At 42.8% G+C, this 23,139-nt stretch overlaps 1 protein-coding gene across 1 annotated transcript in view; it reads left to right on the forward strand.

The window, feature by feature from the left end:
* The first annotated feature begins 2,241 nt into the window (after positions 1 to 2,241).
* The window catches only part of DNAJC5B (DnaJ heat shock protein family (Hsp40) member C5 beta), a 108,082-nt gene continuing 87,184 nt past the window's right edge, over positions 2,242 to 23,139 (forward strand). Inside the window, exon 1 of the mRNA XM_074386627.1 lies at positions 2,242 to 2,308. The gene's annotated coding sequence lies outside the window, so the exon portion shown is untranslated. The remainder of the gene's footprint in view (positions 2,309 to 23,139) is intronic.

The following is a 23,139-nucleotide window of genomic DNA, read 5'->3' on the forward strand; positions in this document are numbered from 1 at the left end:
CAGCATTCTTTTGCAGTCCTTCTCAACTGCCCCAGCTGTGGTTTAAGCAGGCATGTGTGGCTTGGAATACCTCTCTGTAAGGTACAGGTCATAAACCTTGGTGGCATCCGTGTGGTGTTAATTCTACAGGCTAGCGGAATACAAGAGCTGTAAAGGCATGGCTGCCTCCAGCTAGATTTCAAAGGATGCCTTAGAGACTCTCAGGGCCCAGGCAGACAACTGTCACAGGAGCAGGGGTGCCAAAGAGAGCACCAACTAGAGAGTTGCTTATTGGAGTTAAGAGGGGAGGGCCACTGCAGAAAGCCACCTCTAGGGCAATGCTCAGTGGAGCCATGGGAAGAGGGCCGCCCCTGAGACTCCAGACCTGTAGAGCCACCAGTGTGCAATACCGGCCTGAGAGAGCCACAGGCACCTGACTCCAACCTGTGAGAGCTTCAGTGTGTGTGGTGACCAGCAAAACCATGGAGACAAGGCTGCCAAGAGACTTGGAGGTCCAACCCCTGCCCCAGTGTGTCCAAAAGCCAGGACATGGAGTCTAAAATTTAATGTTGTTTGCCTTGATGGGTTTTGGTCTTACTTGGGACCTGTTACCCCTATTCTTTCCTATTTTGCCTTTTTGGAATAGTAATGTCCAAATTCTATTTAGGAAGCACATAACTTTTATCGTTTTGCAGGCTCATAGCTGGAAGGAAATTTGTCTCAGGGTGAATTGTGCCTTCAGTATTATCTATATCTGATTTAGTTGAGACTCTAGACTTTAGACTTTTGAATTGATGCTGGAATGAGTTAAGACTTTGAGGGCTATTGGGATGCAATGAATATATTTTGCATGTGAGAGGGCCATGAATTTAGAGGAGCCAGAGTGGAATGCTGTGGTTTGAATATGTCTCCTCCAAAATTCAGGTGTTGAAACTTAAGGTCAATGTAATAGTGTTAAGAGGTAGAGTCTTTAAGAGGTGATTGGGTCATGAAAGCTCTTTCTCTCATGAATAGGATTAAGACCCTTGTGAAAGAGGCTTCAGGCTGGGCATGGTGGCTCATGCCTGTAATTCCAGCACTTTGGGAAACTGAGGTGAATGGATCATCTGAGGTTGGGAGTTCAAGACCAGCCTGGCCAACATGGCAAAACCCCATCTCTTCTAAAAATACAAAAAATTAGCCAGGTGTGGTGGTGCATGCCCATGGTTCCAGATACTTGAGAGGCTGAGGCAGGAGAATCTCACTTGAATTCAGGAGGCAGAGGTTGCAGTGAGCTGAGATTGCACCACTGCGCTCCAGCCTGGGTGACAGAGCGAGACTCTATCTCAAAACAAACAAACAAACAAACAAATAAAAGAGGCTTTACAAAGTGTTTGCTCCTCTTGCCCTTCCACCTTCTGTCATGTGAAGACACAGCATTTCTTCCTTCTGGGGATGCAGCAACAATGCACCATCTTGGAAGCAGAGAGCAGCCCTCACCAGACAACTGAACCAGTGGCACCTTGATTTTGAACTTCCTAGTCTCCAGAATTGTGAGAAAATAAATTTATGTTCTTTATAAATTACTCAGTCTCAGTTATTTTGTTATAGCAGCATAAACAGACTATATTATGCCATTCTTGCATTGCTATAAAGAAATACCTGAGACTGGGTAATTTATAAAGAAAAGAGATTTAACTGGCTCACAGTTCTACAGGCCTTACAAGAAGCATGGTGCTGATGCCTGCTCAGCTTGGGTGGAGGCCTTAGGAAGCTTACAGTTGTGGCAGTAAGTAAAGTAGGAGCAGGCACTTCACATGGTGAAAGCAAGAACAAGAGAGAGAGTTGGCAGGGAGGTGTCACACAGTTCTAAATGACCAGATCTCATGACAACTCACTCAGTGTCACAAGGATAACACCAAGGGGATGGTGCTATCCCATTCATGAGAAATCTACCCCTATGATCCAATCACCTCCCACCAGGACCCACCTCCAACATTGGGGTTTACAATTCAACATGAGATTTGGGTGGAGACAAATAAAAAAGTTATATTGCAGCTGATATGGTTTAGCTGTGTCCCCACCTAAATCTTATTTTGAGCTGTACTCCCATAATTCCCACATGTTGTGGGAGGGATCCAATGGGAGATAATTCAATCATGGGGATGGTTTTCCCCATACTGTTTGCATGGTCGTGAATAAGTCTCATGAGATCTGATGGTTTTTTTCAGGGGTTTCTGCTTTTGCAACTTCCTCATTCTGTCTTTACCTGCTGCCATCCATGTAAGATGTGACTTGCTCCTCCTTGCATTCCATCATGATCATGAGGCTTCTCCAGCAACGTGGAACTGTAAGTCCAATTAAACCTCTTTTCTTTGTAAATTGCCCAGTCTCAGGTATGTCTTTATTAACAGCATGAAAATGAATGAATGTAGTAAATGTGTACCAGTAGAGTGGGGTGCTGTTCAAAAGATACCCAAAAATCTGGAAGCAACTTTGGAACTGGGTAACAGGCAGAGGTTGGAACAGTTTGGAGGGCTCAGAAGAAGACAGGAAAATATGGGAAAGCTTGAAACTCTCTTGAGGCTTGTTGACTGGCTTTGACCAAAATGCTGTTAATGATATGGACAGTAAAATCCAGGCTGCGGTGTTCTCAGATGGAGATGAGGAACTTGTTGGGAACTAGAGTAAAGGTGACTCTTGTTATGTTTTAGCAAAGAGCTTGGTGGCATTTTTCCCCTGCCCTAGAGATTTGTAGAACTTTGAACTTGAGAGAGATGATTTAGGGTATCTGACAGAAGAAATTTCTAAGCAGCAAAGCATTCAAAAGGTGACTTGGGTGCTATTAAAAACATTCAGTTTTAAAAGGGGAGCAGAGCACAAAAGTTTATAAAATTTGCAGCCTGACAATGAGGCAAAAATTGGCATAAGTAACAAGACAAAATGTTAATCCTCAAGACAATGGTGAAATGTCTCTAGGGCATGTCAGAGGTCTTCACAGCAGCCCCTCCCATCACAGATCCAGAGGCCTATGAAGAAAAGGTGGTTTCATGGGCCAGGTCCAGGGTCTCTAAGCTGTGTGCAGCCAAGGAACTTGGAGCCCTGTGTTTTGTTGCCCAAGCCATGGCTGAAATGGGCCAATGTAGAGCTCAGGCTGTGGCTTCAGATGATGCAAGCCCCAAGCCTTGGCAGCTTCCATGTAGTATTTAGCCTGTGGGTGCACAGAAGTCAAGAATTGAAGTTTGGGGACCTCCACTTAGATTTCAGAAGATATATGGAAACACCTGGATGCTGAAGCAGAAGTTTGCTGCAGGAGTTGGGCTCTCACGGAAAACCTCTGCTAGGGACGTGCAAAAGGGAAATGTGGGGTCAGAGCCCCCACACAGAGTCCCTACTGGGGCACTGCTTAGTGGAGCTGTGAGAAGAGGGTCACCATCCTCCAGACCCGGAATGATAGGTCCACTGACAGCTTGCACCATACACTTGAAAAAGTTGCAGACACTCAATGCCAGCCCATGAAAGCGGCTGAGAGGGAGGCTGTACCCTGCAAAGCCATAGGGTTGGAGCTGCCAAAGACTATGGGAAACTACGTTTTCATCGGTGTGACCTGGATATGAGACATGGAGTCAAAGATGATCACTTTGGAGCTCTAATATTTGACTGCCTTGCTGGACTTCAGACTTGCATGTGGCCTGCAGCCCCTTTGTTTTGGCCAATTTCTCCCATTTGGCATGGCTCTATTTAACCATCGTCCCCATTGTATCTAGGAAACAACTAGCTTGCTTTTGATTTTACAGGCTCATAGGCTGAAGGGACTTGCCTTGTCTCAGATGAGACTTTGGACTGTGGACTTTTGAGTTTATGCTGCAATGAGTTAAGACTTTGGGGGACTATCAGGAAGGCATGATTGGTTTTGAAATGTGAGGACAGACATTTGGGAAGAACCATGGGTCACAATGTTATGGTTTAGCTCTGTGTCTCCACCCAAATCTCATCTTGAATTCTACTCCCATAATTCCACATGGTGTGGGAGGGATCCTGTGGGAGATAATCATGAATCATGGGGGCAGTTTTCCCCGTACTGTTCTCAAGGTAGTGAATAAGTCTCATGAAATCTGATGATTTTATCAGGGGTTTCTGCTTTTGCAACTTCCTCATTCTCTCTTTGCCTGCTGCCATCCACGTAAGATATGACTTGCTCCTCCTTGCCTTCCATCATGACTGTTAGGCTTCCCCAGCCATGTGAAACTATAAGTCCCATTAAACCTGTTTCCTTTGCAAATTGCCCAGTATCAGCTGTGTCTTTATCAGCAGCACGAAAATGGACTAATACACTCCCCATACAAATTGTGTCCCAAGAGTGCAATTCATTTGCTGTTTCCTGGGAACAGCCCACGTCACCATGTCTGGCTGACTCCTTTTCCTTCATCTCCTACCTTTATTGAGCCTACTAGTCATGTGAGACACTGCTCAAGCCTCACCATCTCCATCAGCACATCCCTGCTCCATCCAGGGGGAAGGAAACTTTCTGCCCCTGCCCCTGATCTTCTGCTATGTATCAGATAACTATTTACATATTTATCAAGGCCAGCTTTTCATCATGACTCATGATCTACATCAGTCACCCTCATAAGACTGCAAGATCCTAAAGGGAAATCTATATTCTGGACACACCGCCATACCCACATGCCCACACCCACACCCGTGCTTGTACCTGGCACTGGGTTTGTGTGTTTCTGATGGAAGGAATCTTAGGAGCTGTGGGAAGGAATGAGGACTTGACTCTCGTTTTGCACCCTCCCCCCCAACTTCACATACCCTCACTTGCTTTCTCCTTCTTCCCATTCCTCCTGTCTGCTCTTGGCTTTTCAGTGGTTAGTTATAAATATGGTCACTCTTCTTATCCACATGGAGATAGATTTAAGATTGGACTTTCGCTTTTAAAAGCATGTGCTTAAGACACTGAGCTTGTAAATCTACTCTGGTTAAACATGTGATGAGCATTGTAAAGCAAATGTGACTGTATTTCCTTTTAGAAACTGATGTTCCTCATAACTGTCAGAATTGAAATCTTTTAGGGAACAATATTTTTACAAGAACTTTTAGAAAAGTGTCGATTATTAAGCCACATTAGTCAAAGGTGCAAAGGATCAAACATCATTTGCCTATCCAAAGGAAGAGCTTAGTCTGACCTTGGCAGCTATGGTTGTGTTATAATTTCTTTTGTTCAGAGACACTTTGCTTTGAAAATGGTTTACACTTCACTGTTCAGAAACAGAAGTAAAACTGTTCATAGAGTGGATTGAGGGTCAACGGGCTTTTCTTCTTTCTTTTTTGGTGTTAACCACAGATGTCTTTAACTGAACATGGCCTTTCTAAATGACCCTTTCAGTTTCTATAGCTATACTTGGCAGACTAAAGTTCAACAGTTTGTGGGTTGGCCAATTTGACTTGGTAACCCCCTAAGCAATTCTTGGAAAAAAGTAAAAGACATAACATCTCTGTGAAGAGAGCTGCTAAAATCCAGGTAAACAAGTCCTGAGTTTTATGACTACTAGTTAATAGTACATATGTTCCAGGCCCTAGTAATCAACCAAAATGCAGCTTCTAATTATTAAAGACACCTTCATTTATCCAACTAGATAAAAAAGAGAACGTTAGCCTTTCTGTCACTTCCAGGACATCAAAGAAGCAATTCCCCCTCCCTCTTATTTTCACCATCAAATGAAGAAGGAGAAAGAAAAGAAGGAAGGAAAAAACCTGAATATTTTCTACAATCATATGAGGGAAATTTCAGCAACTTTTCAAGAATAAGTGTAATGTTTCCTAGACAAGAATCTTTAATATAGTTGAGTAAACCAGAAACTCTAAACTATTCCTCTTTTAGCACTCAGCCCCCATCATGACATATTATTGAATCTCCATTTTGACACGAATTATGATAATTTTTCTAGAAGCAAAATGGAGCAGCAGTACAACAAATGTGATGCCATTTGAAGTGGTTGAGACGTGTTGTCTGACAGAGGACCAAGAAGGAGAATTGAAGATGGCTTTGCAGGTTTAAGCCTAATGACTGGGAAATGTGTAACTGAAGTAGGAAATCAAACGGGGAGCTAGTTTTATGAAGCAGTTGCTTAGTTCAAGTTTAGATGTTGAGTTTGAGGTAGAGACAGCAGTATGTTTAGTGGAAGCTTATTGGGGCAGATAAAATGGAACCTACAGGATACTGGAAATAATGTATAATGCCCCTTCTGATGCTGCTCCCTAAGATATATTTTGCATAAGAAGTGCAATGGCCTTTCTTAAAATAGGGCATATAGAATGTTTCAGAGAGGCAAACAATTATGTATTCATGGTCTGTAATTGTCAAAACTGAGGTCTGAAAATTTTGGGAGACTGGTAATAATGGCCCCATATTAATTATTTTTTGCATCACTATGAAGAAGTACCTGAGGCTGAGCAATTTATAAAGAAAAGAGGTTTAATTGGCTCACGGTTCTGCAGGCTGTGCCTGAAGCATGGTGCCAGCATCTGCTTCTGGTTGGGACCACAGGAAGCTTCCAATCGTGGCAGAAGATGAAGCAAAAGCAGGTGTATCACATGGTGAGAGTGGGAATGAGAGAGAGAAGCACGAGGTCCCAGACTCTTTTAAACAACCAGATCTTAAATGAACTGAGTGAGAACTCACTCATCACCAAGGCCATGGGGCTTAGCCATTCATGAGGAATTCACGCCCATGATCCAATCACCACCCACCAGGCCCCACCTCCATCATTGGGGATTATACTTCATCATGAGATTTGGAGGGGACAAACATCCAAAGCATATCAGTGTCACAAAACAAGAAATTAACATTTGACATGCCATGCCAAGAAGGATAAAAATACCCAGAAGTGTACCCCTTAGCCAGGAAGAAGAGAATCTAAGCTGGATAATGCTGATACAATTCCCATAACCACACTGGGTGTTGCCATCAGCTTCTGAGCAAGAAAGAAGTTGCGTATCCAGAATCACCTGCACATTTACATCCAAGTTACCCGTTTAATAAACTAGATGTAGTTGTCATTTCCAACCAGTCCTTTGCCATGTCCCTAAATTAAGGAGTCTTGCTATAAATTACGTGAAGCTTGTGCTGCATTAGGGATGATCCCCATGCCCTCGTTCAGCTGGAGGTTGAGAAGGTAAAGTTTTCAGAGGTAAAGAGAGTATCTACGTTTCTCTAATTTTCTGCATGGAGTATAATTATGTGTTTATTTAAAAACACAATTATTGAGAAAAGTTATTTAACTAGAAAATCTTTCTGACCACAGAGAATAAAAATATGCTTAAATTAAAAAAGAAATGTTAGTAGGATAGAACAAGGTGAATGCAATCCTCCTTATAATAGTATAGTTTTGTTAAGTTAGTGTGAGCATATGACCTTCTTTCCAAGAGTTTAATCTCCTCAAAGAGAGGTTATCTGTACACTGGGTTGCCAAGGCAGCTGAGAAACATGCAGTAGGTTTTAAACACTGGAACTAATTATATGAATGCCAGCTATCAGATTTCTTTTCTTTTCTTTTCTTTTTTTGAGACAGGGTCTGGCTCTGTCACCCAGACTAGAGTGCAGTGGTGCAATCTTGGCTCACTGCAACCTCCGCCTCCCAGGTTCAAGTGATTCTCCTGCCTCAGCCTCCCAAGTAGCTGGGATTACAGGCACCCCCTGTCACCAAGCCCAGTTATTTTTTTGTATTTTTAGTAGAGACAGGGTTTCACCATGTTAGCCAGGCTGGTCTCAAACTCCTAACTTCAAGTGATCCGCCTGTCTCATCATCCTAAACTGCTGGGATTACAGGCATGAGCCACCACACTTAGCTCAGCTACCAAATTTCTTTTACCATGTACAAAATATATATAAGGCCCTCAGCCCAGCATTCACATTCTATTTTCGTTTATGTTTTGAATACTGTTGTCCTTTCACAGATAAGGACGGTTATGAATGTATACTAGGTATGTTCATGTATGAAGTTACAGGATCCACTCCTCATACAAAAGGTGTATGGCTTAAGTATCCATGTGCAAGAAAGAAAGTATAAGTGTGCCTCTTTTAAACACATAAATAGAGAAAGAGCTACTCAAGGAAAAAGATCTCCAAAAACATATAATCATGAAACATCTTGATTATTCACATTTGAATTGAAATGAAAGCCCAAATGCTCTGGATTTTTCTAGGCCCTCTCCTACAAGAAAAAAATACATTCGAAGTCCACCTGATCTGAGAGATTTACCAGAAATGTCATTGCTTTGTGCTCTGGCACTTTCCGCAATGAGAGTGCTTGTGTCGGCCCGGCGCGGTGGCTCAAGCCTGTAATCCCAGCACTTTAGGAGGCCGAGGCGGGTGGATCACGAGGTCGAGAGATCGAGACCAACCTGGTCAACATGGTGAAACCCCGTCTCTACTAAAAATACAAAAAATTAGCTGGGCATGGTGGTGCGTGCCTGTAATCCCAGCTACTCAGGAGGCTGGGGCAGGAGAATTGCCTGAACCCAGGAGGCGGAGGTTGCGGTGAGCCGAGATCGCGCCATTGCACTCCAGCCTGGGTAACAAGAGCGAAACTCCGTCTCAAAAAAAAAAAAAAAAAAAAAAAAAAAAAAAAAAAAAAAAGAGAGTGCTTGTCAATCAGCGGGGGCAGGGGTTGGGGGGTGGGTAGCAGAAGGCGGAGGAAAGAGGATACAGATGAAAGAGGCAACTGGCAGTGGGGGCTCAGGAGGACACAGTGCTAGAAGGCAGATGGGGTCCAATTCAGATAATGAGTCAGGAACCACGAGATCCAACTCAAAGAGCAGCCATCACCCAAATTCCATGGTGAGCAATGTGGTTCAATCCTGTCTTTGCCTTTTCAACTTGTGGCCTGGGCACAATGGAAAAATGGAGATGTTGTCCTTTGGCCCTGACAATAATGCTTGAAAACTCTCCACACCAAACCTTGAGTGCAGTGGCTGAGACACAGGCTGTTTCAGCTCCTTTCTTGCCATGGACATCTGCTGCCTTTCACATATGCCACCTGCAGCTGCCTGAGGTACTTGGCTAGAATTCCTGCCTCCCAGCCCCCAACCCTGGTGGTTTGCGGAGCCCTTGGCCTGCAGGTCTGCTCCCTGCCTCCTCCTCTGCCTCCTCTCAGGCTGTCTGCCCATGAGGCCCTCCTGCTCCTCTTCTCAGTGCTCTCCCGTCTTTCTTTCTGACTGAACTCTCAATCCTGGTTCCTAAATCTACCCACACTGGATCATGAGCATGAAGACGGTGAGGTATTGCAAACTCTTCAACACTCCACATTTCTTGGAGGTGGGAATATGTCTGTGGTGTTTGTCACACTTACCCAGCTTCTAACAGCGTCCACATGTACCTGGCACGGAGGGAACACCAACAAAAGAATAAAAAATTAAAGTGAGTTGATTATGTAGTATTTATAGGGAATAAGAAACCTGGACTTCTTTCTTTTTTTTTTTTTTTGAGCCTGGGTCTCACTCTATCATTTAAGCTGGAGTACAGTGGTGCAATCACGGCTCACTACAGCCTGGATCTTCTGGGTTCAAGTGATTCTCCCACCTCAGTCTCCTGGGTAGCTGGGACCAGAGGCATGTGCCACCATGCCTGGCTAATTGTTTTATTTTATTTTTTTGTGGAGACTGGGTTTCACCATGTTGCCCTGGCCGGTCTCAATCTCCTGAGCTCAAGCAATCCACTTGGGTCAGCTTCCCAAAGTGGTGGAGTTACAGATGTAAGCCACCGTGCCTGGATGGAAACTTGGATTTTTAATATAGATTGAAACAAAAACATTTCTCTGCTTAATGAGAAAATTAAGAGAATGAAATACTATGAAAAATTACAAGAATGAAAAACCATATTTATGGTTGATTGAGATTTAAATCCCCAGTATTTCATCCTCAATGTCCCTTAAATATGCCAAGAGCCTCACACTTCAAGGCCTTTGTGTTTGCTGTTTCTCTGTCTGGCATGTCCTTCCGTCAATTTTCCGCATAGCTCCTGTGTTCTGCAATGAAGAAAAGGGAACACGTATACACTGTTGGCGGGAAGGTAGATTAATACAATCTCTATGGAAAAGTGTGGATATTTCTCAAAGAAATAAAAATAAAGCTACCATTTAATCCAGTAATCCCACTACTGGTTATCTACCCGAAATAATAGAAATCAGTGTATAAAACAGATACCTGCACTCATATGTTTATTGCAGCACTATTCACCATAGAAAAGATGTTAAATCAACCTAAGTGTCCATCAATAGATGATTGGATAAAGACAATGTGGTAAATACATATAAATTCCATGAAATACGACTCAACCATAAAAAGAATAAAATCATGCCTTTTACATCAACACGAATGGAACTGGAGGCCATTATCTTAAGTAAAGCAACTCAGAAACAGAAAGTCAAAATACTGCATGTTCTCACTTATAAGTGGAAGCTAAATAATGTGTACACATAGACACAGAGACTGGAGTAATAGACTCGGGAGACTCAGAAATGTGGGAGGGTGAGAGCAGGATGAAGGATGAAAAATCACTTAATGGATACAAGGTACACAATTCGGGTGATGGTTACACTAAAAGTCCAGGCATCAGCACTCCACGCAATATCATGTCACAAACTGCACTCATACCCCTATATTTATAAAAATATTTTTTTAACTATGAAAGAAAATAGCCCGGTATATTTAATGTTGTTGAACTTAAATACAAACTGACTTTCTGTTTATAAACATTGTGACATGGGGGTACATATTCCTCATTTTAATATACCCTTTTGATCCTCATTAACCTATTCTAAAATGTTACTGCTTACTTATTCCACAGTAATTTATCTGTGGGCTAAATAAGACAGAACATCTGCCTCCTAGATATATATATAATGAATCATAAAAGTTCGTATTCAGCTTATGTACAGCAAAAGCAGGGATCTTCATACACACTCATGTTTAATCTTTAAATGTATCTTTTTTTTTTTTTTTTTTTTTTGAGAGGGCGTCTAGCTCTGTTGCCCAGGCTAGAGTGCAGTGGCACAATCTTAGCTGACTGCAACTTCTCCCTCCCAGGTTCAAGTGATTCTCCTGCCTCAGCCTCTGGAGTAGCTGGGACTACTGCCAGTAGCTGCCACCACCCCCGTCTATTTTTTGTATTTTTAGTAGAGATGGGGTTTCACCATGTTGGTCAGGCTGGTCTTGAACTGCTGACCTCGTGATCCACCCACCCTGATCTCCTAAAGTGCTGGGATTACAGGCGTGAGCCACCGCACCCGGCTCCTAAATGGATCCTCTAATGGGGCTTTTGGCACTCAAATGGCCAAAGTGCATTTATGAATTGTTTTTTAAAGCAGCTCGCTACACTATTATGAATAATTCTATTGAAACTTTTTTTTCATATCTAATGGGAAGTTTCAAGCCCACACCATGGGAAAGTATACATTGAATTTGGGGATCTGTCGTGGTATCATGTGTTAGACACCAGATTCTAATCTTTGACTTCCCTGCTAAGCCAGAGAGCCCCGAAAAGTATAAACACACTTGTCATTCCTGGGAGATTGCTGTTCAACAGGCATATAAAAGGATTATAAACAAAGATCAGGATAATCAGTGCCAGCAGGGTGGTGAGGGTCAGGTCTGGGAAGTGATGATGATCTACAATGCCCAGGGAAAATGGCATGGGCCATTGAAAAGGGGCTGGGTCCACAGATTTTTTTTTTTTTTTTAGTGTCCGAAGCAAGATTTCGACTTTTATCTTTTTTTTTTTTTTTTTTTTTTTTTTTTTTTTTTTTTTTTTGAGACGGAGTTTCACTCTTGTTACCCAGGCTGGAGTGCAATGGCGCGATCTCGGCTCACTGCAACCTCCACCTTCTGGGTTCAGGCAATTCTCCTGCCTCAGCCTCCTGAGTAGCTGGGATTACAGGCACGCGCCACCATGCCCAGCTAATTTTTTGTATTTTTAGTAGAGACGGGGTTTCACCATGTTGACCAGGATGGTCTCGATCTCTTGACCTCGTGATCCACCCACCTCGGCCTCCCAAAGTGCCGGGATTACAGGCGTGAGCCACCGCACCCAGCCCAACTTTTATCTTTAGTTATTAAAACATAAGGCAGAATCTCCTGCTGTTTCTTCTCAAGAAAGAACTGTTACTAAAGCTTCTACAGAGAAGCCTAAGAGCTCTCCCTCTCTTTCCAGAAGTTAAACGTAACAAATCAGAACCCTGGTCTGCAGTCAGAAAACCACTGCCTTGGCTGCAGGGGAGTAACTCAACTTCTCTGAGCCTTGGTTTCCTTACTTGCTAAATAGAATAATAACGCATATCCTAGGTTACCATAATATTAAATGAAGCCGGGCATGGTGGCTCATGCCTATAATCCCAACACTTTGGGAGGCTGAGGTGGGAGAATCACTTGAGCCCAGAAGTTCAAGATCAGCCTGGGCAGCAAAGAGAGATCATACCTCCACAAAAAATGAAAAATTAATCAGGCATGGTGGTGTGTGTCTGTGGTCCTGGCTATTCACGACGGTGAAGCAGGAGGATTGCTTGAGCCCAGGACCTCAAGGCTGCAGTGAGCTATGATGGTGCCACTGCACTCCAGCCTGGGTGACAGAGTGAGACCCTTCCTCAAAAAGAAACCAAAAAAACAAAACCAAAAGAAACCCTCCAAATTATTAAATGAGATAAGGCACATAAAGTGCTAAGCTTGGGACTTGTAATTTAGTAAGTGCTCAAGCAGCTCATATTAATCCTTACTTCTTCCACATTCTTCCTGTTCCCTTACTCCTTCTCTTTGCTTCATTTCTCTTTCATTTGTTTTTCTCTCACTATAGAGCCTGATGGTAATGATTGTAAACATTTGTTGAATATCAATGCATTATCATTAAGTAATAGTTCAGAAGAGCCAATATGTGTGTGAGGATTTACTAAGCAATTTTCAGAAGCAATGGGCTGAAATACACAGGTCAGAAACTGTGTGTTGGGTCCACCCAGTGGGTGCATGGTTTTATGGAGACGCAATGCAGGGTGTTATTCCACAGGGAGGGCAACATCGCTGTTGCATGCCTGAAGGTGGCTGGCCTTGATAAAAAGTAAAGACCTAAAGTAGTCAGAAGACCTGCTGCCATTTGGAAGCCACAGGCTCCTGGGTAAATTTTTTCTAGAGAGGGGACGTGGGAGGAGACTAATTTTCCTGCATCTTAGAGTCCCTGAGACACTGGAGAACAGGCTTTGTAAACTCTGAGGCAGTAACTCTCTCAGGGCTGTTGCTAAGAAGAGGGCGTACCTGGGAAACGGCTCTGTCCCCCAGTGGCATTTGGATCCATTATAGCTGGATGGGGATCTGAGCTGGGGAGGCTGCCTCAAGAGCCCCCTCTCTGCCCTTTTTCTGCTCATACCTTTGTCCTACCTGGTCTGCTCCCTGTCCCTGGCTGTGCTCTTCACAGGACTGCCACTTCTTGTCTCCATGTGTCTACTTCAGTCATACAGAAATCCTTCCAGTTTCCTAAATGGCTTCGTTATTTATTTATTTATTTATTTTGAGACAAGATCTTGCTATGTCACCCAGGTTGGAGTGCAGTTGCATGATTTCACTGCAACCTCCATCTCCTGGGCTCAAGTGATCGTCCCACCTCAGCCTCCTGAGTAGGTGGAATTACAGGCACATGCCACCATGCCTGGCTAATTTTTTGTAGATATGTGGTTTTGCCATGTCACCCAGGCTGGTCTCTAACTCCTGAACTCAAGTGATCTGCCCTCCTTGGCCTCTCAAAATGCTGGGATTACAGGCATGAGCTACTATGCCTGGCCGTCTTCTTTATTTATGAAAGGCAGAGCTGCTTCTTCTGCCTTTAATATTCTTTTTGGCCTCTATCTTCTATTTATTCTCAAGACTCACCTCTGGGCAGCCTCCCTTCATCCCTATCCCTTCCACAAGGTTCCCCTGCCATGTGCATGGTCTCGGTACTGTGCTCTTGTGGCCCTCATCAGTCAGTGTATACTTGCTAGGACCTGCAACTCTCCTGGAAGACTGTAGAGACTGCATTCATTTCTGTAATGTTCTGTGTCCCTAACACACAACATGATACCTTATGCATAGAAAGTGCCTAGTAAGTGTTGGTGGAGTAAATTAATAAGAATCTCCATCCTCCCTACATTCCTCCATCTGAAAGTGAGCTGCGACGGCTTCCCCCAAATATTTAAGTTGTGTTGAAAAGGCACACACTTGGCTGGGTGTGGTGGCTCATGCCTGTAAACCCAGCACTTTGGGAGACGGAGGCAGGTGGATCACCTGAGGTCAGGAGTTTAAGATGAGCCTGACCAACATGGTGAAACTATGTCTCTACTAAAAATACAAAAAATTAGCCAGGCATGGTGGTGGGTGCCTGTGATCCCAGCTAATCGGGAGAGGCTGGGGCAGAAGAATCACTTGAACCCAAGAGGTGGAGGCTGTAGTGAGCCAAGATCACTCCACTGCACTCCAGCCTGTGTGACAAGAGCAGGACTCTGTCTCAAAAAGAAAAAGAAAAAAAAATGAAAGGAAAAGAAAAAAGAAAAAGCACACACTTTCACCTTCCTCCTTGGGTGTTGGAAAGATTAACGTCTATTTGGCAATGAAGATTTTGTAAGGAGACTTAGACCCTTGAAGGAAAGGGGCCACGCATGTTTTAAAATACAATAATGAGTTTGTGCCCTGGTTATTGCCACATCCGTCCTCATACTCTGCTTGTGAAGAATACAAGTGTCCGTCACTGCTAAGGAAAGTGGCACAACCTTTTTAAATGACTAAAAATGACCTTATATTACCTTGGGTTCTGGTCAGATGAAATAATTTTTTAAACATATTCTGACCAAGCAAAACAAATAACATGAACTTTATTCATTTATTATCTACCTGCTAACAGGGGAGAACCAACTGGTTTTTTTAAAAAACAGTGTGAGTTGCCAAACATTTCTTTTTTCTATCCTGAGATATATGTTCAGACATCACATGCCACATTGCCATAGGCAGCAATGACAGAAGATGAGTAGAATACAGGTTCAGAAATACATGCCAAAAAAAGAGATATTTACTAGGTATCGGTGGTTACTCTACTTGGCTTCTGAGAAATCTGTAGGGAGGTCCTTGCTGAGTAATTGTGAGGGTTTATTGAACTCAAAGCATTGTTCCTCTAACAGCGAGTTGTGTCCCTTAATTTTTTTCAAAATAAACTCTTCCACTTACTCTCATTCTAAGGCATCCCTTGCCATTGAAGATTGGCCTTCCCTGAATGACAATAGGTGGAGACGAGGGAGTCCAACTTTGACCCACTTCCCAATAATGTCATCACCCAGGATTTGTCAAGTAAGTGCTGAAGGAAAGGCTTAAAAAGTTTGAACCACATGGGGAAACTTCAAAGATAAGCATAAAGATAATAATTGTTGAAATGCTTCTTGTATCCCTGAGATGCCTCCAAGGAAATGTCCTAAAAATGTCACCATAAAGAGACAAATTATCACCATCAGCAAGGAAAATATCTACTTAAGTTTCTAAACTACAAGATTAAAGCTTTGACCAGCTAAGAGACAGTGTGATGGTAGTGAAAGAAAAGCGTGGACTTTGTAGCACAGGCCAGGCTCATACCCTGCTCCCTGACTTAGTGGCTGTGTTATGCTGGGTAAATTACTTAACTTCATGAAGCCTTTCTTTCCTATCTTTACATATGGGTTCCTAACTACCTCATACATTTATTGTTTATTCATTCAAGTAATTAATAAATGTTTATTTATTGAGCTGGGTGCTAGAGATTTAAAAATAAAAGACAACGTTCTCCCTCAAGTATTTCGTTGTCTTGGAGCAGAGACTGTTGAATACATAAAATAATTGTAGCACATTGTGAAACTGTCTTGATGCTAATAACTTTAAGGTGGTACAAAGGAGAAAGTGATCAGGTCTACTTGGGACAATTAATGAAGGTTTGAGAGAAGAGAAATTTAGGCATCATCTAATGATTAACAGATGAATAGAGAAATGGAAAGACATCAAGTGCAAAATCAGCAGAATGCTCAAAGGCATTGTAAAGAAATCCAGAACTTCAAGAGTTCAGGAAATGTCAAGTTGTTCAGCATCTCTATATGTTTAAGAAGTGGAAGAATCTTGGTGACCATCTGCAGGAGAAGACAGAGCAAAAGGAAGAATGACACCCAATTTTCTGTATTAAGTGGCTCAGCTGAGGCTGATGTCCTTTACTGAGGGACATAAGAGGAGATGATAAAGATAAAGAGATAACATTGGGATGAGTTGGGTGTGAGAGTTCCTTGAAACATCTGCATGAAATGTCTTGTAAGCAGGTCAATGTAGTGTCTGAAACTCAGAAGAGAAAACTGACCTGGAGATCCAGGTTCAGACTCAGAGCATTATTTCTGGGGCCAGATGAGCACTTGTATCTTCCCGCTTACACAGGATGGCTTCAAAGCAACAATATTAGGAAGCCTGGGTTTTAGGGGCAGTATTCAAGAGAGAATCCACAGGTCAGAGTCTTGTGGAGAGGAGTGATATACTTATCCATCTTTAGAGTAGAACTGCCATCAAAGAAAACCTGCCTGAACCCAGTCAGTGCTGTTAAAATAGTTAAAGTTATTTTTGTTTGTTTGTTTTGTTTTTGTTTTTGTTTTTGTTTTGCCTGGGTTTCTTTAACATTTTGAATGGCTATATAGACCATAGAAACACTTAAAACCCCAATCTCTTTGTCATTTACTTCTCTCTCGTCACAAACTGCTCCTCCAACACTCCTACATATTCTGCAAAGACTTCTTCCAGTCCTAGTCCCCACATCTCCTGTCTCTACCTCCTTCCCACTTTCTCTTTATTCTGAATCTTGAAGATTTCAAAGAAGAAATCTTTGGAAATGTTTGGAAAGAAGATTTTCAGTCTGGTGTGAGGCAAGAAGAGGCTTTCTGAAGAGTGGGAAAGGAGAAGAAATGAAGCCGGCGAAGTCAGGATTCTTTTAGAGGCCAGGAATCAGGGAAAGGTTGGAAGGGCTCTTGCATTAATGTTTTTGTTCCTGTCACAGGGGAATCAAAAGCCAGGCTGATCTTCTAAATAAGTCATGCATGCAAAGAGGCTTAGCAGAGAGCAAGGACCCTTGTACCAGGAAGTGAATGGCAATCAAGTGAAAGAAGAAGGTTCTGATCAGTGGGTGAAAGGTATTGCCCAGAGAAATTCCCTGAGCTGCAGAGAATGGCCAAAGCAGCTTGTACAGGTTCCAGTGGTCTCTGGCACAGGGGAAAGGAGCCTCTAAAGTGCTACTGCAGCCTGGACATCATTGGAAGAAGGAAGGTATAGTCTGAGAAGAAAACAAGAGTCAGGACAGATGCTTAGGGAGCAAGTGGGAAAAAAGAGTTGATGAAGGATTCTGATAAGAAACCGTCAGCGATATGGATGCAGACCAGGAGTGTGTGGTGTCCTGGAAATCAGAAAGTAATTTTTAAGGAGACAGTATTGAATGTTTCATAATGGTCAAGTTTGATAAGGAATGGAAACTATTCATTGGGCTTGCCTTAATGAAAACATCTTTAGTGGGATGATGGGAGCAAAGGGCAGATGGCTCATGGATAGTGAAACATGACAAACTCCAGACATGAGGACAAGTCACCTGAGCAGACTGTCTGAGGAGTGGTACAGGACAATAGCTACAGGAGTTGCTCCCCTTCCTTCCTCCCTTCCTCCCTCTGTGTCTCCTTCCTTCTTTCTCTTCCTTCTGTCTCTTCATGATAGGCAAGACATACACTTTTTTTTTTTTGAGATGGAGTCTTACTCTGTTGCCCAGTCTGGAGCACAATGGTGCTGTCTCTGCTCACTGCAACATCCACCTCCCAGGTTTAAGCAGTTTTCCTGCCTCAGCCTCCTGAGTAGCTGGGATTACAGGCCTGCATCACCGCACCTGGCTAATTTTTGTATTTTTAGTAGAAATGGGGTTTCACCATGTTGGCCAGGCTGGTCTCAAACCCCTGACCTCAAGTGATCCTCCCACATTGGCCTCCCAAAGTGTTGGGATTACAGGCATGAGCCACCGTGCCCGGCGACATACACTTCTTTAAAGGCTGTTGAGTCGGATCTTGTGATAAAAGAGTCTGAAAGTCTAGAATGGAAATGGCACAGATGGAGGCATTGACTTTGAATAAGAGAAGAAGGAAAGGAATATCTGTTCTTTTGAGGATGGAGGGAAGGGACTAAGGGAAAGGTGTACATAGGAAGGTTTTGTGAGAAAGCAGGAGGTGAACAGTCAGCAAGTTGAGGGAGTTTGTCTGTTAGCCTCCAGCCCCTATGTTTTCTGCAAGGGAGCTAGCAAGATCATTTGCTGAGAGCAAAATCAGGAGGCAGGGACAGGATCAGGGCACATAGAGAGAGGTTTGGAATAATGACAGCAGAAAATGGGAGAGGGGGCCAAAATAAACGACATAGAGGACTATGTGTTTGTGATACCAAGTGTATTTGAAACCCATAATACATTTTTCCCTTGCTGCACCTGAATGAGGTGCAGAGATATTCATGTGAGATGTGCTCAGGCGTGGCAGGTAGAGGCAGACGAGGTGTTCAGTAAGTATCTGCTACCCCACTAGGCAATGCAGGTTTTTAGTACAGAAACATGCAACTGTAACTTTCCAGTGAGAAGAAATATTCCCATTTGATGAAGTTAATGTCAAGGATATGACAGTCTTCTAAAATTGTTGATTTCAGGCTGAATGCAGTGATTCATAACTGCAATCCCTGCACTTTAGGAGATCAAGGCAGGAGGATTGCTTGAGCCCAAGGGTTCAAAACAACCTGGACAACACAGTGCAACCCCACATCTACAAAAAATAAAAATAAAAAATTTAGCTGAGTGTGATGGCATGTGCCTGTGGTTGTAACTACTCAGGTGAGAGGATCACTCGAGCCCAGGATTTTGTGGTTACAGTGAACTATGATTGTGCCACTGCACTCCAACCTGGATGATAGAGTAAGACCCCATCACTAAATATATATATGTGTGTGTGTGTGTGTGTGTGTGTGTGTGTGTGTGTGTGTGTATCTATACCTATATCTAATTGTTGATTTCAAGTTTGGGAAGGTAAATAGCAAAACACCAGGTGGTGCTACTTGATTATTGGACCTGGGATTGTGACTGGCCTTATCTTGAGAACACAAAAGAAGTAATTAACTTCATTCCTGCCCTACCCAAGTCAAAGAGACAAAATAATTTCCTGAATCTTGACTTTGCAGACAACCTTCAAAGGAAGTAGCAGGACAGTGAATTTTGGGAACATACTCATGAAGTGTCCAGCACATGAGATCATTTATTATAACAATTGCATGAAAGCAGAAATACCTTTTTTTAGAAAAGATATCTGAATTCAGATAATGCAGAAGCAAGAGTAAGAGAACAAGAGCCTAATGAAATAATTTGTCTTTTTTGCCTGGTTGAGAAAGCAAATCAATCCTCTTGTAGGTAGGAATCAAAGCAGGAAAAGGATATGGGGAGTATAGCATATCTATGACCATCTCCACATTTCCAAGAATCTCCTTGAAACTGATGTTTGTGTAAGATTTCAGAAAGAAACCCACATCTGAGCCAGAGCTTCTCTTGTAGGATTGATTTTGATTTGAACTGGTAGCACAGCTCCCGTGTGAGTGTGTGTGATGTAGTTAGGAACTGGGCTGCATGGCAGGAGGCAAGCAAGCAAAGCTTCATCTGTATTTGCATCTGTGCCCCATCACTTGCATTACCACCTGAGCTCCACCTCTTGTCAGAGCAGTGGCAACATTAGATTTTCACAGGAGCATGAACCCTATTGTGAACTGTGCATGCAATGTCATCAGATCTTGGTTGGGTCCTCCTTGTGAGAATCTAATGCCTGATGATCTGAGGTGGAGCTGAAGCAGTGATGCTAGCTCTGGGGAGTGGCTGCTAATACAGACTAACATTAGCAAACAAGATTGACTGAACAGAGACCATAATAAATCAATTGCATGCAGACTCACATCAAAACCCTATCAGTGGGTTGTAAGTGACAGTTACGCTGCATCTGGTGGCAGCCTTGAAGTTAGAATCTGACACTCATTTTAGTCTGCATGTGGTCTGCCTATTATTTTATTTTCCACTTCCATCTGTGCCTCTTTCCTGCACTGAGCACTTGTCTAACGCACAGTTCTGGTAAGCCCACAAGCTAACCTTAGCCAAGATGAGAAAAAAAATCAAATGTCACTGGAGAGCTTCTTTGAAAAGGGGTAAATACCCAATGATGAGGCAGAAAAAGACTCTAAGATTGCCAACAAAAAGAAAGATATATTTTTTAAAAAATACCAAGAGTCCTACTTAAATTATGAGTTCATTGCAACAGGCAATTCACATTCTCCAAGCCCGCTTATATAATATGTGGTGACCAGATATTCAATAAAGCCATGAAGCCTTCAAAACTGCTTGAAAGGCTGCACCCTGCATTAAAAGCACCCTGCATTAAAAGGCAAGACTTTGGAGTTTTTCAAAAGAAAACAATGTGAACACAAAGGATAGAAGCAATTATTGAAGGCCAACAATTCAGCAAATATGTCTGCACTGACAGCATCATTCTTAGTGGCTAACCACATGGCTAAAGCTAATTCCTTTAGTATTGAAGAAGAATTGATCCTGCCTGCTGCTAAGGACATTTGTTGTGAACTTTTAGGAGAGGCTGCAGTTCAAAAAGTGGCACGTATTCCTCTTTTGGCTAGCACTGTAACTAGGCAAATTGATGAAATAGCAGAGGATACTGAGGCACAATTGTTAGAGAGGATTAGTGAGTAACTGTGGTTCACAGTCCAGGTTGACAACAAGGCAATGATACTTGCTCTGTGCAATCTATTTTTCAGGGGGATGTGCATGAAGATGTGTTATGTGCACTTTGGTTACCAACTGACACCACAGCTATAGAACTATTCAAGTCTTTGAATGATTACATATCAGAAAAACTGAATTGGTCATTTTGTGTTGATGTGTGCCCGAACAGAGTGGCTACCATGACTGGATGGCTTTCTGGTTTCACTACTTGGATCAAAGAGGTCGCTTCTGAATGTAAGTCTATGGACTGTGTCGTCCATAGAGAGATGCTGATTAGTTGAAAAATGTCATCTGAACTTAACAACATTTTGCAGAATGTGATTAAAATTATCAACCACCTTAAAGTACATGCCCTTAACTCACATCTGTTTGCTCAGCTCTGTGAGGAGATGGACACAGAGCACATATATCTTCTCTTATACACAGAAGTAAGACAGCTTTCTAAAGGTAGAGTTTGACTCAAAAACTGGCCAGAGTTTTGAGTTACTAAAGCTGCACCAGAGATTTCTTTTAGAAAAACCGTCACCACTGGCAGCACATTTCAGTGACACAGAATGGGTCACAAAATTTGCTTACTTGTGCAATATATTCAACCTGCTCAATGAACTCAATCTGTCACTTCAGGGGAGAATGGCATCTGTGTTCAAGTAGGCAAATAAATTGACTGCATTCAAAGCCAAAATGAAATTATGTGAGTGATGAGTGAAAATTGGAATTTCTGACATGTTTGAGACATTAGCAGAGATTTTGAAAGACACTGAGCCAGGGCCTTCTTTCTCCCAGCGGACGCATGACCACCTGTCTTAACTTTCAAAAGAGTTTAAGTATTACTTCCAATCACAAAAGACCCTCGAACTGGGAAGGAACAGGTCTATGCCCCATTTCTGAATAAGCCAAGTGAACCAACTTTGTCTGTGCTGGAAGAGGGTTAACTGCTTGATACCACAAATGACAGTGACCTTAAAAGTATGTTTGAGACAACTTCAAATCACCACGCCTTCTGGATTAAAGTCAAGGCAGAATATCTTGAGATTGCTACAAGAGCATTGAAAAGCCTGCTTCCATTTCCAGCATCCTGTCTTTGTGAAGCAGGCTTTCTCCAGTGAGAGCAACCAAAATGAGATTATGAAGTAGACTGAACATAGGCAACACACTTCAGGTATCACTGTCTCCCATCACCCCCAGACAGAACTGTCTAGTTGGAGGAAAACAAGTCAGGGCTCCAACTGATTCTACATTATGGTGAGTTGTGTAATTACCTAACCATATACTACAATGTAATCATAATAGACATGAAGTGCACAATAAATGTAATGTGCCTGAATCATCCTGAAACCATCCCCCATCCCTTGTCTTCTTGAAACTGGGCCCTGGTGCCAAAAAGTTGGGGACCACTGATGTAGTGCAAAGGGGAAGGAAATGACTAACATTTGCTGAGTTCCTACTAACTGCTAACAACTCACTTTTCCCCATGTGATTAACATAACACTGTGCCATAAACATGGCTTCCTACATTTCACAGAGGAAAGAATCTGGGGCTAAGAGGAGTATAAGAACTTGCCCAAGTTTACATGCACTGACCGTCCTGTGCATCTCAGACATGGACCATGGAGACAGGCAGAGCAGGCTTGGGAACTGGCTCTGCCACTAAACGGCCCTGTGACTTGGGAAACCAGTGAAAAGTAGTACCCAGGATGTTGGTTTTTATATGTCAGCTTGGCTGGGCTACTGCCTCCAGTTATTCATTCACAGATGCTATTCCAGGCATCACTGTCCTCAATCAGAGAATGTGTTTTGTAGATGTCATTAAAGTCCGTAATCAATTGCCTTTAAGTAAGGTATGTTATTCTAGATAATCTGGGTGGGCTTGATTCAATTAGTCAGAAAGACTTGAAAGCAGGGCTGAGACTTCCCTGAAGAAGGAAGTCCATCTGTAGACCAGCTTCCCCAAGTACCTCAGATTCCAGCCTGCCTTTCTTAATAGCCTGCCCTTTGGATTCCAGACTTCCCAACCAACCCCACAATTACATAAACCTACACATAAAAATTTCTGAATATCTCTTACTGATTCTGTTTCTCAGGTGGAACTCTGATAGAGGACCTCCTGAGTGTGTGGTGAAGGTTAATTGAAGTCATGGTATTACCGTATGGGAAGCATTTGACATGGTCCCAGGAGCATGAAACCGGGTTTAAAACATGGTTGTTATTAGTGTGAGGACTTGGCAAACACCAGGTTAAGCCTACATCTAGTTGGCTGTCAAGCCTGACACTTTACCCAGCACCAACTTGGTTAATAACTGTAGTTAACCGTTCTATCACAAATTCAA

The sequence above is a fragment of the Saimiri boliviensis genome, chromosome 15, assembly GCF_048565385.1.
Source record: "Saimiri boliviensis isolate mSaiBol1 chromosome 15, mSaiBol1.pri, whole genome shotgun sequence".
NCBI lineage: Eukaryota > Metazoa > Chordata > Mammalia > Primates > Cebidae > Saimiri > Saimiri boliviensis.